At 37.3% G+C, this 17,540-nt stretch overlaps 1 protein-coding gene across 3 annotated transcripts in view; it reads right to left on the reverse strand.

Annotated features, from left to right (window-relative positions):
• LOC121955269 (filamin-A-interacting protein 1) overlaps positions 1–17,540 on the reverse strand; it is a 48,393-nt gene that overhangs the window by 30,308 nt on the left and 545 nt on the right. The gene's annotated exons all lie outside the window — the stretch shown is intronic.

Here is a 17,540-nt window from a genome sequence, read left to right on the forward strand (position 1 = left end):
GTCCTTTGCCTGTATTTGTGAGCTGGACCCTGTGCAGGAGACGCAGCTGTTTGTTTGGTGAAATTTTAAAAGGGGTATTTTTAGGGTCTCCCCACTTGTGTTGCACAGAGTCCAACAAGGGGGAACTCCAGTGCTATCACTTTATGATCCATCAGCAATCCCATAGATGCCTGAACCTTCATTTTGCTTCACAGCTGCCGCTCTCTCGCTCCTCCACAACAAGTCTTGTTGTAAACAAACAGTCGCTGCCTGTTGATCATGATAGCTTACAACACCTCAACAGTTGTGAACTAAACGGTTATGTGCGGTCGATCCCATCACCAGCACTGCACCAAACATCCACTGGGTCATGTTTCTCTGTATTTGTTTCAGCTCGTATTGTGATGATATATTAGTGTTCTCTGTTAAATATAGATCATGCCAGTATGTCTGGCCTTGGTCGTCTAATTGTTTTGTATTTTTTAAATTACATGTCACTCCCTGTTCATTATCTCATCATTAATCACATTTATTGCACTGCAAAAGTTAGTATTAGTGACATAAACAAGGAAAAAGTGGGGCTTTTACTTTTCATGACTCTTTTGACTTCCAAGGGGTAACTCATAACGGCCATATTTGGTGGTAGGTGAGTAAGATGTTTATGAAAAATTCACATCAACACACAACTCAAGATGTTTGACTTCAGAGTTTTCAACTAAAAGTAAAATACTGTAGCAATATAGCACTCTGTCCTTTAAATTTGGGTGTAGGCCCTAATAACCTTGAATGTAAAATTCTAGCTGAAATTTAAGCTTTTTTTTTTTTGCATTTTCAGGCACTTCTACATTATCTAATGCCAAGTCCAATACAACTATAACTATTTGGGTGTTTTTAGAAGTTGGAAAGTATGTAATTATAGGTTATGTTGTGTAAAAACAATGTTGTTTATTAGCTGTAATTATAGTGAACGAAAAAATAGAATTTACTATTATGGTGAACTTGGCTTCCTTTTTAATAATGTTAAGGTTTTCTTGAAGTTTTTCAAACATTGGTTGCTTTGCCAAAGTAGACCGCTGGCTTAAACTGGTTCAAATTGTTGAAATTACTGAAATAAATGCAATTGCATTTAATTTTTTCTTGCTTCACCAACAAGCAACATTTACATGCTTTGAAATTAAAGTCAGCATGAATTAAAAATTACTTTTCTGTTTAAACATAAATGAGAAAATAACAACATATTCAGACATCTTGCATCTTATGTAAAAGAAAAAAAGTCAATGCTTTTACAGTTTTAAAATAGGCTTAATAAAAAAACCAGCCAATAAAACTTGGTTTTTAACAATAATGTCCTCTTGTCCTTGCACTCCAATAAGACATCTTCTCATAATCTTTTAGTGTCATTTTAAGTAACTTATTATCAACTATTCTGCTATTGTCTAGAAACTAGAAATACATCACTCTTTTGTCTCTTATTTTCTTTTACTTTACTTGTAACTATATGTTTGTTTAGCAATCTTGATCTCTCATTTCACATCAGGTTTCACTTTGGTTTTGGATTTTTTTTTTTTCTGTGTGCATGAAAATTTAAAACTGAACCTAACCAACTGTCTCTCTCTCGCTAACTGATATCCATGTGGTTTTTAATTTTAATGATCCTGTCTTGCATTATGTCCCATCCAAACTTCCTCTTTCTTGACAAAATACATTAAAGAATAGAGATATGCTTAAGAGTTAGTAATGTAAAGGTAGCAGGCTTTATGATTAGCTTGGTTAATATTACAGTCTTAGATGGCTTTAATGTAATTGTGCAGAGTTCCTTATGGTCTGCTTTGTAAGTGATGGCAGCTGTCCAGATTCACTCGCTCAATTTTGTAGTTCTTCAAACTTCATGCTTTTTATGTGCAATATGATTTAGGCATGTAGATTGAAATATGACTATATAAGGGAACGACCAGCTTCATGAGGAGGTTTAAAGAAGTCTGGCCTGTCGCTGTAACTCACCATAAGGGGGAAAGTAATGCAGTCAGTCATCTGTGCTGCAGGAGGGCTTCAGGCCTTCAGTAGATGAAAAATAACTTTACAGCTGAGCCAAAACAAATATACCCCTGTCATTAATCCACTGTTTAATATTTCAGTCAAATATGGATGATGATTTGTTGGATCTGTCTGAGAGAGATTCAATCATAGATTTCTTCATTCCCCAAATGCCTCTGACTTTTCGCTCACTGCTTTTAAGTCCTTATTTTACCTCAGACAACACATCTGCAGGAGATTCATTCCAGCAAAATCTCTGTATTCATTTCTTTTTAAGTAAAAATCATACCACTGCTATCAGTACTAAATTACCTAGCTTCTCTGTAGTACATCGGCTGCATAATGATGCATTTATGAAACTGCAGTAGGATAAATAAAAGATAACAATTCGTCTTACCTCACAAAAGCAGATATTTTCTGTAAATCTGTGTGCAAGATTTACAAATAGAAGTAAGCAAAGAAAACTTAAGTTGAGTGGGCTCATTTCATCTTGTGTTATTAGGAAATCCAGGGGGTAAAAATATCTGCAAATTACTCAAAAATAAGCTGAAACGCTTCAAGCGCATGGCAAAAACTGAAGGTGAGATGAATGTTTGGATCAACTCAGAGCTTCTTTAATCTGAATTTTAGCAGTTGGACAGTAAAACGACATGGTCAAGTGGTTTTAAAATAAATTAATCTAACTGGACCTGTAAAAGTGAGGGGACAAAAATTGGATTTGGAAAAGTGCAGGGGACATTAAGTTATTATGATCACCGTCTTGTACTTTGACTTTTCTCCAAAATGCAATTGTTTATCTCTGTCATTGCTGTTTTAACCAGTTTATTGTCCACACAAGACTTTGAAAAACTTTAGTTGCATCTGAAATGTCATAGTACGCATTACATACCCAGTATGTGTACTAGTGTTCAGTATATTGTTCTGTACAAAAACAGTATCTTTTCTGAGGCACTGAACTGCAGTTACCATGTCACTTCCTGTAATACTGTAATATCCCACTGGAATTAGTATGCCATTCATGTACTACTTATTTTATACCATGGTGTCAGACATAGGAAAAAAATCTCCCATGCTATTTTAGCCAACTTAAAAGCATATCTGTAAGAAATTTAGGACGCAGCTTTTGACTGTCTGACTGACACATTCCAAAACCATGACCATCCAAAATCAGCTCCTCCCACTTTGCAAGTATACAGCAGTACTATAGTATTAGTATAAGTATAGCATAGACTGATATTACAACACCTCTGTTCCTTTCTGCACTCATTTTAGTTGCAATTTCAACTCCTTTTAATTGTTTACACTTCAACTCATTAAGCTTATCGTCTGCTTATTTCATTATTTCTTAACCCCCTTTTTAGCGAATGTCTACAAAGCTACCAGAACTCAAACACAGTAAGAAGAGATAGTTTTAAAGGGAAACCTCCACCAGCCACCAGCCAAAGGTTTGTCTGCTCTGTGAGCTCAGCTGGCAGGAAGCCACTGACTGTTTGGAGGTTTATTTCCATCCATCTGAGCTTGTAAAACGGTGTGAGTGGTGAAAGAAATCTGGGAGGTAACAGCCACTGCAGCCATTGGATGAAAAAACGTAGTTTCCAACTTTCCAACAGTCTCTGGGATTGTTAGCTACAGCACATTATGTTCAGTCTCTTTGAAGAGGAAAGCTGCACGACTGCTGAGCGGTTCGGGTTCACAAGTAGGTCAAACTGCCTTTTAAAGAGTCAGAATTGAGTGTATTCACAACAAGGAAATTAGATTAAATTAAATTAAATTATCTTGTTTTAAATTTGAGAGTTATGATTGTAATCTGGAATTCTTCCCCTAGTCGCTCTGGACTGCGCAGGCCACAGTTCTCTTTTATTACTGTAAATCTTCTTTAAACAACATTACCATGGCAAGATAGTAATCAAACTGTCACTGTTACACCTTGATGCTAAAAAGGTCCTGAAAGTACTCTGATTGAAAAAAAATGTAATCCATAATTCCTCAACAACTGGCAAACTCTGCTGAAGATCATGAGAAATGATTGAAAGGTCCAGACAGCTACAAAATGAGGCCTTGTGGTGAAAATATTTTGCCAACTGCAAGATCTTTTGGTGTTATTTCATATTTTACAAGATGCCACATGAATCTGCAGATTATCATCACAAGAAAATGAGTCACCTTAGTTGGTTTAATTTATAATTATCACAAAATAAATATAAATATCACCAAAAAAGCAGCTCAAATGTTTGACATTAAAATAAAAAAAGAGGAATATTTGACCGTCCCCAACAAACATTTATTAGATTCATATGATGATTTTGATCAATTGATCTTCATCAGGGTAACTCCCTTTTTGCATTTTATCATAAAAAAAAAGCTAAGACGTGTCAAAAAGTTTTGCAATGATGTCATACCTACCTAAATGGAAATTGTGACCTCAGTAGCCCCGTGCTTTGTGCTGCTTTATACTCCGTTATCTCAAGGTCACCGCTTAATTATCTCATCATCTGCACATACCAAAGTAATTGTTTGCGCCTGTGTTTCACAAAGTTTGTCCCACTGCTGCTCTCATAATGAGAGTCTGACAGTGAAGCCAAAAAGCAGATAAACTGAAACTAGAACTGGCCAAAACAGCTAACAACTGATTGATTTTTCTTATCTTATAATAATGGGGTCATTAAGCCATGAGATCATAAAATCTAATATCTGATATTTTAACAAGATTAAAACAGAAAAATAAATACATCAGCTAAAACTGTCTTTCACACTCTTTATCCTGTGACCAGCCTTCAGAAACACAAATGACAGAATTTAAAAAGAAATTTACAGATAAACTAAAAACTGTCTTTGTTACATTTTCAAAGACACATGACCAATCAAAGCCCTGTTAGACTGTACATGTCATCATGCTAACATGATGTTTACCATATAAACCCTCTAAGGTAAGCATGTAAGCAATAAGTCGTAGCGGAAGTACTGGAAAATTTAAGGTTTGATCTGATGATGGAGCGAGAGAAAAAGTCAAATAGACCCTTTTAGGGCTGACACCATGATGGCGTCATGGTATTTGCTGGAGGCAAAAAACAGGAAAACTAGAGTGACACACTGGTTTCTTACCTCATGCGGGAAACCGCCACCACTTTAAAATGTTATCTTATTGTGTTGTTGGGTGCCAGAAAAGAAGAAGTAATGGTTCAAAGATGAAAAATTATTGGATACCAATCACCACTGCCCATCCACAAAAACAAAGACAATTATGGTTAAATGTGATACAACGAAAGGACTGGATGGAGGCGATTCTCAAAACCTTAGCCTGTAAATAATTTTTTTTTGGCTTTTGGGGGAGCTATCATGTTGTCCATACAGTCTATGATCAAAACAGACACATGTATCACTTGAATGGTTTCCTCCATTTTGTTTTGCTAACGAAGCTAATGTTGGCTAATGTGCTAAAAAGTTAGCCGTACACAGAAATCCAGTATTCTTCTGAATACTTCCCCAATTCCTGATTTGGTGTACATAATAACACTCACACACAGAACATTATTCATCCCTATAACATTAAGTATTTTTTGCCTTACCTGATATGAAGTGTTGCCATTGGCTAGGCAGAACTTTGCACGGCATGACATAAAACTCAATAGCTGAATCATGATATTTGAAGTCCTGTACATGGCCGTTTAAGACAGAGTAAAAGGCATCTAACGACTTATACAGTCTCAGTTTGTCTTGTCTATACACACTTGGTTTTTCTATTAGCTAAGTGTAAATGTGTGGCCATTCCACCCTCAGCAATCCTGTCAAATCACTGAATCATTGATCAACAGTGAGAGCATAGGGGTCTGCCAGTCAGGTCCCTTTGGTCAGTATAAACTTATTCAAATAACACTCGTGGTCTCGGAGAGTGTGTGACCTGATATATTCAGAAAGACTGGTATCAATTTTCCCCATTCTCGAAAACAAGCTATTAACACTTACTAGCTAGCTAGCTAACCTCTGTGGAGAACTGTTTGCCTTACAGGGTTGCCAAAGTCTCATGCTGTTGGGCTCTGTCTTGCGCTCTTACAACATAGAGTCAAATCTCACGCCAAAACACTGCAACAGTGTAAGTGTTGTCATGTAATGCAGTGAACGAATCTGAGTCTAGAATACAGTGTTTGACAACCGACCGGTGTTTCATTATAGCGGATCAAACAGCTGATGGTCCAACAGCAGTGAAGAGAGAGACAGACAAACAGAGCAGAGTTTCTCCTCACAGCACCAAAGTGTCTGAATGAACAAACAGACAAATGTTCAGCAGGGGAGAGTGACTTCTTTAGACTATTTTATTTTAGTGATACATTTAGTCAGACTTTGGATGGAATTTTATGGAAACATCAGGACACATCGTTCCGTGTCTCTTCAGCCGCTTACGCTGAGCTCTCATTATTATTACCAGGGGCAGATGTAGGGATTTGGGGGCCTGAGGCCACATGCATATTGCCCTATTTTCAACCTTTCTGTAATTGGAAATGTTGGCAGGCTATTTGCAGCTATAGAAGAAGTAGGTTTACTCAAAACGTTTTACAAAGTAAAACCATTAATAGCACACAGCAAAAGTAAAAATAAAAAATTACAGCCTAAATTTACTCGAAGTTTGTTTAAGATAGAGCTTTTCATTCTTATGTAATGCTGGATAGTTTAATAAATAACTATGCGTTATATGTTTATTACAGTGCAACATACCATGGTCAAATGAAACTGTACATGTCCCCCTTTTTTATTTTTGATATAAGAATGTTGGATAATTTAATGATATATTCAGCGCCAAACTGGGGATTCTCCCGCATTTTCATTTCTGAAATCTGATGATTATCTTATACTCAAGTACAGTACTTGACTATATGTAGCTTTATTTACATTTCACCTTTAACCAAAAACTGTTTAAAACTGTTTAATGTGTAATAATAGCAGTTGTTAAGTATCCAGTTTCCACTTAATACTGTAATTACCAACAACTACCAATATTTTCAATTCACAATAATTGATCATTATTCTGGCCAGTACAAAAAAGTTTTTGAAATAACCCACACATTTAAATTTTTAAATAAGAACACGAACTTCAAATTAAAAATAATATGCTAGACTGCATTAAATACATTACAATAGAGCTTTTTTATAAAACAAACAAACACTGGCCTCCAGCTAAGACTCGCCCACCTAAAAATGTCATAATGTTTACTGACAGTAAAAGGGTCTGTAGGATTCATCCTCCGGGGACCAGGAATGTCATCCCTATTACCATGCTGCCTGCACTGGTAGAACAATGAAAAGTTGACATGCTTGACTTTACAATGGTTTCACATCTGTAGAGATATTCCTCACATCTCCAACTACATCTAACTAGAACTTGAGTCCAGACAATCTCTCTGAGCCAGCACGATGAGGTCACAAGCTGTTTAGACTTATGGTGAACTCAGACAACACAATGAGTCTTTGCACAGGTGTCCACTTTGCATTTTCTTCACTTTGACACCCCTGGTGACACAAGTGCATATACACATTTACCTGCACAGTCCATAATATGGCAACAAAAAGAACATCTTCTTTACCAGGTTGCATGTGAAGACTTACAGTGTTGTAAGAAACCAGAAGAGTTTTTCCTGCATTATCGTTTCATTCTGGCTTATGATTCTGTGGAAAACCACTCGACATTGCAGGCTGAAATACAGTGTACAGTGCTTGACTAATATCAGTCTATCAAGCACCCCGTGCTCTAAATAGTGACACTTACAGTCGAGGCTTGAATGTCACTACAGGCTCACATTACCATCTTTAGCACGTCATAGAGACATCCAGAATAGAACAATTATAATCGGCACTGGTCAGTAAAGGCCTGCAGCACGTGCGGAGAACACGTCAGTAAAACTGTTTCTATACTGAGATTAAAGACGGAACATTTTAATATACCTGCAAAGTTCACCAGTAAGAGGTGAAGGTGACTTGGGCCTTCAGACATACTCCAGTCCGAGTCCTGCCTGACAACACTCTTTAGCTGTTCTGAAGTCACTATAACCAACGGTCTCTCTTAATGCTTAATTTTACACCCAACTTAGCTTTTCCTATTGTAGTGTTCTCAGCTCTGAAACTGAAAATGTGATTTCTTCTTGTACATTTTTGTAAAATAAACGTAGAAGCTACCATTGCCAGTAAATCCTTTTTTTGTCTCTAAAATCCCAAATTGCTCAATACTAATAACCATCAGTGCAATGTAAAATGTAAAATGTGTTGTGGCTGTTTGTTCACATTTTAATTCACATTTTTGTTCACATTTTAGGGCAGAGGGATGTCGTACACTGTAAAGCCTTCTGAGGCAAACCATGTTTTGTGATAATGGGCTATATAAATAAAACTGACTTGACTTGACTTGACTTAACCTCAAGCGAAATTGTTTACTGACTCATTTTTGAAAAAAAAATTACAAAAAAATGCACTATTTCAATTTTTTTTTTTTTTTACAAATACAGTAAAACCTATTCTTTCAATAGTACATGTGTTTATTCCCAATCTATCCAACATAGGTTTTGGTAAATACACTTTCTTGAAAATGTATCTCTTTAACTTACTGCAAGATTATGACTCTTTGCACATTTTAGACAGCTGGAAAGAGTGTGGAAACTTTCAAACATCCGTTGAGATAAAATGAAACACTAGCAGCTAGTAAGATTTCTGCACTATAGCTACCTTATTAAAAATTACATGATACAATTTTATATACAGAATTAACTGACTGCAGCGACCCTGCCATCATTACCTGTCACCTTATATGGAGGTCTTAAGGCTCCACAGATGAGTGAGCAGCAGAGCCATTAAGAGGCTGCCACAAAAATAGAAATCATGTATGCAGCCCAGTTTGATGTAAAACCAGGCATGAAAACAGGGTCAGAGGTTTGGTCTTAATGCAGCAAAGCTGTTTCAGGAAGCTGATTACTTGTATTTACAACTCCTGCAGAAAAGTTTAGAAAAAGAGGAAGATATTTAGCTGTCTCTTTTGATGTTTCATCATGAGTTTTTTTTAGAAGCACTAAAATAGAATTGGAAATTATTTTCACAACATTTTTTTCAGTAGGCTATTGGAGCACATGTCACAAAGACAACTGAAAAGCCAGCCCTGTCTTCCAGAAATTACATTTGATGCGGTATTATTTTCTAAGAGCAAAGATGTAAGACCAAAATGTAGATAAATGAATGTAGCGCTTGCAACACATTCAGTGACAATAACATGTTTATTTTTTGTTCCTGCAATTTACACTTATAGTAACTAAAACATAAATGATTAATATTTTTTGGATTGTAATTAGGCAACTCAGGGTATTTGGTTATGATTAGTGAAAGATCATAGTTTTGGTTTAGGGTTCTGTAAATGACTAATAGCAGCATTAATATAGCACTAAACAACTATTTGTTTTGTAAAGATACAGGGGAGTAATGGCACCCTGAGCAGAGAATACTACACTACACTAACACTACATCTCTGTGTGTTTTAATCCCAGCTTCTCTGTTTTTTGTTGTGGTAGACGGTCCAGCTGCATGTGCATGTGAGTCCCCGTGTGTGTATCTCACTGGCTAGCTAATCAACATCACTCTGCACTGCGCTCATACGCCGATTACGGGTCATTGGGTCAGAACTGTTAGCACTGTCTGTGCTGTTTGCACAATTAGCTGCTAGCCAGCTCAGCCACCTCTGTGTATAGAGCTGTGTGCAAACAACTGCTGCTCAGACTCTGAATCATAGTGATGCTCTGAATAATCTAAGGACAGAAAAAGTCAAATGTGATACTGACAGTGTCATTTTTTTTCTCTTAATTTTAACCAAAATATGATTATTCCTTAAACTAATGTAACATTTGTAGACATAACCCAGGCAGTAATTTAAATTGTCCTTCAAAACCCTGTCCCTCAGATCCTTTCAGTCAGTATAGGTATTTTAATCTTTATTTCTATATACTTAAGGTAATACATTTACATTTGCACTGACAGTGTTTGGCAGACACTTTCGTTCAGTAACACACCGCAGTTTTATATTCAAGATTGCGATGAAATGTCTATCAGCATGCAGACATTTGGCAGCAAACGGATAATTAATCATTCTGTTGAAGCAGAGATAGTTATTGTATTTTTGCTTTTTTTAATAGAGTTTGCTTAAATTAAGATTGTAGATTGATGGAATTTCCTGAGCTAAGAGACAGTGTCCCATCATTATACCTCAAATGAGCTATGGCGGAGTGAGACACTCTTTTATGTTGCACCCAACATAAAATTCTTGCCTCGGGCGATTTTAATTAGAAAATACATTCCCCAGACCACGTCAGTCATCGGGGGAAACTCGTGGGCTGAAACAAGGCAACTTTTTATCCTCCCAGCGGTTTGTGCAAGAGCTGTAATCAGCAGTGACCAGTCCAGAAAGCTGACATCACTCCCAACATGCAGTCGACCAGCAGCCAAGTCTCACATGCCTTTCAAATGGAATGAGCATGAAGTCACTTCCCTCATAAACTCTGGGAGTAAAGAGACGGGGGTGAGCAGAGAGAGAGTGGGCAGGATATCATGAGAGTAACAGAGGCTTTGACCGCTGCTCTTTTCACGTCATTTTTACGTTTTTACAAGCCATTTAGCTCCCGGGTACAGATGAATCTCAAGTGGCTTTTGGTCAGCCTACCAGCAATTCAGCTTTTCACTGACTTGAGAAATGACTCATGAGAGGGGAATAACCTCGGACCATCCCATAAGTGACCTCAGAGGAGACTCAGAGACCATCACACTAACCAGTAAAGAGAAAGATGAATTGATAATCAATACATGGGATCTCGTATCTCACAAAGCAAGTTAATAAATGAATGCTGAGCATGAATTTGAACATGAGAACAAAAAAATGGAAGTAACCTGATAGAAACTTAATTTCCACACTTTTTGATTATTGCAGAATGACATACATGCAAGAGTTAGACAGCACATGCATGTTGTGTGCAAACATGCATTATTTTAAGAAGAGAACATGAGAATTTTTTGAGAATGAAAACCAAATTCAGTAAAATAAAAGTGGGTTTTTGACTGTTTTGACTGTCTTTGTGTTCGCTGCAGAGACATGGATAGTCTAGCTTAGCAAAAACACTGGCACCGCTGCAGGTTCAGCCCAGTTTCCAGAATAAAATGTTGGCATTGTATGCTTCTGCAAATGGATATGTTAGATTTGTACAGTTCAAATGTATGGCATTGTTTACATTATATTAATCTAAGCTGAGTTTCTCATGAGGAGGAGGGGATGACAGATGGTGTGACCAACATGTTCTCATCCCAAGTTGTCACATATTGCAGCTTTGCAGTGGACTTCCGTGTCTAAATGCTACATTTTAAGTATCTTTCTGCATCCGCTCTGCTGCTACTGTGACGTCAGCACAAGCACATGGTGGGAAGACGCTGCATGTGGCAATGTTAAGGCAACAACTGCACATGGCAATCAACGCTGAAATGTCAACAAATGCACATCTTGCCACAGATGGTTGGGTTTAGGGGGAATAGGTACATGGTAAGGTGTAAAAAAGGCAGAAAGCAAACACTCCCCAGACCGCCTAGCCTGTTCTCTTTCTGAACTTGTAAAATAGTGCCGCTAAGAATGAGCAAAGGCAAAAATGATTGTATGGCAGATGGTTATAGAGACAAATACAATACAATTCATACCAGCTGCTTTATGTTGCAACGTTTGACAGGAATTAATTGTCACCCGCACATTTGTTGTGTTTTCATTAAACTGAAATTATGTCGTCAAAGTACAGTAGCTAATATACTAATGTGCCAATTTAGGGAGCAAATGCAATATTACTGGTGTCTTTCTGGAGACTGGATCAGACTTATAAATTGTGGTCAGAACTTTTCAGGAACAGCAACATTTGGAACAATTGAACTCGGGACAAATGTACGGCATGACTGGGCTTTAATATGACAGGAAATATAACAACTATATTTACCAAAGAGGCATGGTTTACAACGCCAAAGTTGTAAAGGTCTTCCCATGGTTTCAGAGCTGAGCTAAGAGGACCACATCTTTGCCAGCGTAATCCATCATGATGTTATCAGTTGTTTGCCCTTTTCGGTACAGAAAACTGTACCCAAACAAACTCAGTGCTCCTCTCTGCTCCCTGTTATGCTGTCATGGAAACAGCAGACCCTGTTATGAAACCAAACAAGAGGGCAGACGCCATTGAACGTCCCCCTGGTAAACCTCCCACAGAGATTACAGAGCTGAATTGGCAGAATGATCTCACGGCTTTCGTCTTATCAGCTGGCCTTGGGCTGCCAGTGGAAAACACAATGTTACGAACTGAAGCGGGAGTTTGATGAAGGAGGAGATGATGAAGTAAAGGCAAAGGTCACGGGAGAAAATTCTAATTGCCTCAGTTGAAAGTTATAATCTGCAACATTTTAATACGACACCAAAGTGCCAGCTTGTTTCTTAAATGCAGGTAGTGTGATGAAAATGATGTGAATCATTTTCTATGGCCTTCACAGTCACAAGATTTCCCATAACATTCTCATCCCAGGTTGTCAAATATTGCTGCTTTGCAGTGGACTTCCACATCTACGAATTACATTTTAGGTATCCTTCTGTGTCTGCTATTTATGTTTGGGATGCTGCTTCCATGATGTCAACACAAGCACATGGTGGGATTACGCTGCACATGGTTATGTTTAGGCAACAACAGCACATGGCAACCAACAGCGCCACATCAACAAATGCATATGCTGGCACGGATGGTTAGGTTTTGGCAACAAAGTCACGGATGGTTAGGTTTAGGGGAGTATCATCCAGACATGAAAGGTGGCTTTTGGCATTGTTAGTTCGGAATGAGAACGGGCTGGATTTCCACCTAGTTGATCACCTGAGATTCTGAAGCCACAGGTAAGAGTGATCAGTGGTCATCATTTGCATGAACCTAACATGTGAAGTGAAGCTGATATTTTGACCTTTTAAACATCTCTGAAGGATCTGTCGCAACTGGTGAAAAAATCTCAGATCTGGATCATCACCAGAACCTAATCAGTGGTCTGTTGGCCCAGAGCACATTTGTCCAAAACATTTTACGGGAACCTGTTGATAAATTTGAGCTTGATATGTCTGCTGACAGACAGGTTAGACAAACAACCGAACACCCTGACTTTTTTTTTTTTTGGGGGGGGGGGTTCCAATTTCAAATGAACTATACAGATTTTGGCTTAAGTTTATTCTGTTGGAAGATAATCTTGTCCTTCACATATCTGCCTCAGAAAAAGGATTCAAAACGAACTTGTAATGAAAACAGTGGAAAAAAGCTATTAATGGAGAGAGATGTCCCACGAGATCTGGGCAGGGCAAAGCATGCTGGGTATGATAACACAGAGGAGGTCGAGCCAAAGAGCCCCCGTGTTTACTGTTTGGATAAAACGTAGATCAAATGGGGCACATTTTCCACATTTAACTAGAAGAGGAAAACAGTAGCCCTTTCATCTGCAGAGTGGACAGACTGTGCTGACATTGTCACAGGTTTGATTCTTCGAGCAGACATCAGTGCTCTTATTGAGCGAAACACTCAACTACAGCAGAATCACTCTGCAATTTGAAGTTCTTTAAAGTCACTCTGCAAAAGAAAAAAAATCTATAAAATCCCAAAGATTCTTAAACAAGATCGTTAAGGTTAAGTGTGTAAGATTTGGGTGGATTTAGTGGCGTGAAGATCGCAGGTTGCAACCAGACAAGATTTCTCCTGGTTAGAATTCCTTCAGTATTCATTGCTCAAGTAGTTTTATCTGAAGCACATGCAGTTTCATGTTACAAATCAGTGTTTCTCAGCTGCTGCTCAGCATGTCGGAGATGAGCGGCTCATCCACCACATGCTAATGTGTTCTGTGCTCACTATTTTTACTCTGATAACTTAAGATTCAGATGTTCAGGAGGTTTTCACCGGGAGACCGACTTATCCGCAGAGGTCTCTTCCTCTCCTAAACAAACGGACTTCAGGGTTTTAAACCAGCAAAAATACTGACCATTGCAATTCCAAGTTAAAATCAGTGGCTCTCTGACGCTGTTTTTTGTAGATGGGCTTCTAAGTGTGATGGCTGATGCAAAAACTTGAATGGTCCGATCTGGAGCCAGTGTTTGGTTTGTCCATTCTGCAATATGGCGGTTGAGGACGTGCTTCCTATATATGGCTTATAAGGTTAAAAAAAACCACAATGATTCTTACTTTCAAAGTGATTATACACTAAAGAAAGACAAACCTAATATATTATATTCAATTTCTGCCAATTTATCCCCCTAAATCCTACACCCTGGACCTTCAAAACTCGAACTGATGATGGTGCCACAGATAAAGTCAGCCACTTAATCATATATTTTATATACCTGTAAAAATGTTAATGTTGTTATATGACATATTTTATAGGTTTCGAAATTATTCAAGTTTTTACAACAGCTTTTGTATATTTTGAATGGTGTATAGTAGTAGACTAAACTAAGGTTATGTTAATATTTGCATTACTTATTATACTATTTCTGAAAATGTAGGCTAAGTTATGTACCACAGCTATGGTGCTGTCAGCCTATCCTCTTTTGTCATTAAGTCTGTGTAGGTGTGGATCGATAAAAGTTTTTGACCATGCTTTATCGTGTAGGAATGCGTTTTATCGTTTAATGTAAGGGAGGAAAAGGACATCAAGCCAGTAGTGAACCAGATGTGATTACGGAAAGACTTCACATGCTGTATTTTTCTGTACTTTGCTGCAGTCCAAAATGAACCACGTTAAAGTTGTTGCCTGCCCCACATGAGTACTTGGATTCTACTTAATGGAGCAGGAACATGAGTCAAAACGGATACACCTTGCAGACTAAGTAGCCAAGGAACTATGGTATGCTGAAACGGCCACTATATCAGGGGTTCACCAAAGTTAAATATAATTCATCCCGAGGGGAACACGAACATCTGAGACAGTCTTACCAGGCAGGACAACAACATTAGTTATCTTTTTAGATCTTTGTGTTTCTACGCTGAGCTGCTGTAGGACAGTTACAAAAAAAAACACATTTTATACAAAAATTTTCAGTAACTTCAGAAGATCCCCACTTGATTGAACCCAAACTGCAATGTTTCCTTATACCTAATTGAGTTGTTTTTGGTTCTCAACTCAACCAAACTTTTACCATAATTTTGTCATAAAACTGATTTATTTTTATGAACAAAGTGATTTGTAATGGTTTTAGAAGACACAGATTAAGATGTGGTCCTGCTGATAGTGACATCCATTTGTCGTTTTCCAGAAGTCTCTATTAGTTTACGTGGATCTGTGTCGTGCCCGCTGCATCCTCTCCTCACTGTTTTCTGCAGCTACATATCACTAAAAGCTGCTCGTCCCCCCGGACAGAACAGAGCTTAAGTACTCTGGTAAAACATCTATTAAATTAAAGCTGTCTAATGTACTGCTTCCTGAAACAAGCATTTACTGGGCTGTGAATGAAGGGAGTCATAACTCACTGAGTCACTGTGTGAGCGCCTCACAGCCGCTCCATTCATGAGTCAGTCTGAACAACGCACACACTCAACATGAACTTTCTTTCCACTAAGTCACAGTCCTCAATCCAAACACTTCTTGTCCTAAACTCTTTTATTAACTACACTTTATGTTCACTTCATACCATGTTTTATGGACATTTAGTTAAAACAGTCAGTTGTGTTTCTCCATATTGTAATTCTGCTTCTACTGCTTCTGTCTGCTCTGCTTATACAACATCTATTGTATCCTCTTTTACCTAGTAGGAGGTTTTTTTTTTTTTAAGGTTTTCCTGAATAGAGAGTCAGTGGTTAGTGGATGTCATGTATATTACAGATTTACAGAAGCCTTCTGTGTCAAACTTTGATTTTTGGGATTTCTGTATTAACTTCATGGGATAAGAATAACAAGAATATTTTTAAAGATTTTGGCGTGATTGATTACCCTGTTTCTTCCACTATCTGTGCATTGTGGATGAATTACGTAGTAATACATTTGTAAAACAATTAAGCTCTGATATAGTTGACCCTTTGAAACCTGAGCACAATTTCATCTCCAAAACATGAAAACAAGGCAAAGAGCAACTTCACAACAAAGAACTACAAATAAGAAAAAAAAGTATTAAAAATAGGGCATACAAAAATATAAAAAGCAGAAAATATTTTAAAAAGTAAGTAAATTTAAAAAAGGAAATGAAATGAGAGTGTTTTTTGATAATCTTCTAACGATTCTCTCTTGCTCTCAGTCTTTAATCTAATTTTCGGGTAATTTTCTTGTCACCTTTAACTCATTCTTACATTTTGAGGGACATAAATTGACAAGTTTCTTGTTGCCTTTTTTCCTATATTTTCTAAAAGAAATCAAACCAATTTGCTCACATTGAAAAGGTTTAAATGCTTGTAAAGGGCATCTGAATGCAGGAAAAATGATGTTGATCCAGGTTTCATAGGGCCAAATAAACTTAAATAATAAAGTCCTTCAAACTAGATTTTAAATTTGGGCACCTCATGTTGCATTCTGAAGATGAGGCCTCAAGATAATGTAAAGTAATCATCCAGGTGTCACCCGAAGTTAATACTGTCCCTAAGTTTGTTTTTAGTTTCACTGAATGAGTATGTCATAAAGTAGGGCATTTGTTCATGGCAGGATTACTGAATGGGCCTAGCAGGCACAAGCCCAGGGGCCCAGAGTGTTAGGGGGGGCCACCTTCACCTGCATAATGTCACTCAAATTAAAACAAACTGAAGCGATTCAAAATGAGTAAAACAAGACACAAAATTACCTAAAAGACACACAAAATAACTACAAACGGGGCTAAACAACCACAAAAGAAACTACATAAATTATAAATTATACAAAACCACTAAAAGATGCATAAAGAGTATAAAGAGATGCAAAACAAAACAAAAGGAATCTACCAACTATAAAGTGTGTCTCTTGCTTTTATGTGTGGGGGGGGGGGGCTTTTGCCTGTCTGTGCCCAGGGAGCCATCGTTTCATAATCCACCCCTGCATTTGTTTACTCGGTATATTAGTATATTAAAATTTACTCTGTTAATGGAGCAGATATGTTACTGCAGGTTAATTTTAAATTTTAAACTCAAACTTCTCAACAATTTATGATGCAGTGAATGCTGTCTTCACGTCCAGATAAAATGCTGCTTTCACATTAACGTGGCAGTAAAAATGATCCAATATTATAATACCTATAATAATAATAGTATTTTTGTCATTTTATCAGTACTTATACTGACTTTTTTTGACCAAAGCTACGAAAGTCTGAAAAACACATGTAACTTAATCAGCTAAATTTTGTTAACTGACAAATCATCTCAGCACTGATATCCTTATCAAATAATATTCATTTGATTTTTAATTATATTTAAGTATAGTAATAAGCATTTACTTTTCGGTATTATTTATTGTTAACATTTCTCAGAATTTTTAATAATGGTTTTAAATATTCCTATCTATTATTTTTTTGT

The sequence above is a fragment of the Plectropomus leopardus genome, chromosome 16, assembly GCF_008729295.1.
Source record: "Plectropomus leopardus isolate mb chromosome 16, YSFRI_Pleo_2.0, whole genome shotgun sequence".
In the NCBI taxonomy this organism is placed as follows: Eukaryota; Metazoa; Chordata; class Actinopteri; order Perciformes; family Serranidae; genus Plectropomus; species Plectropomus leopardus.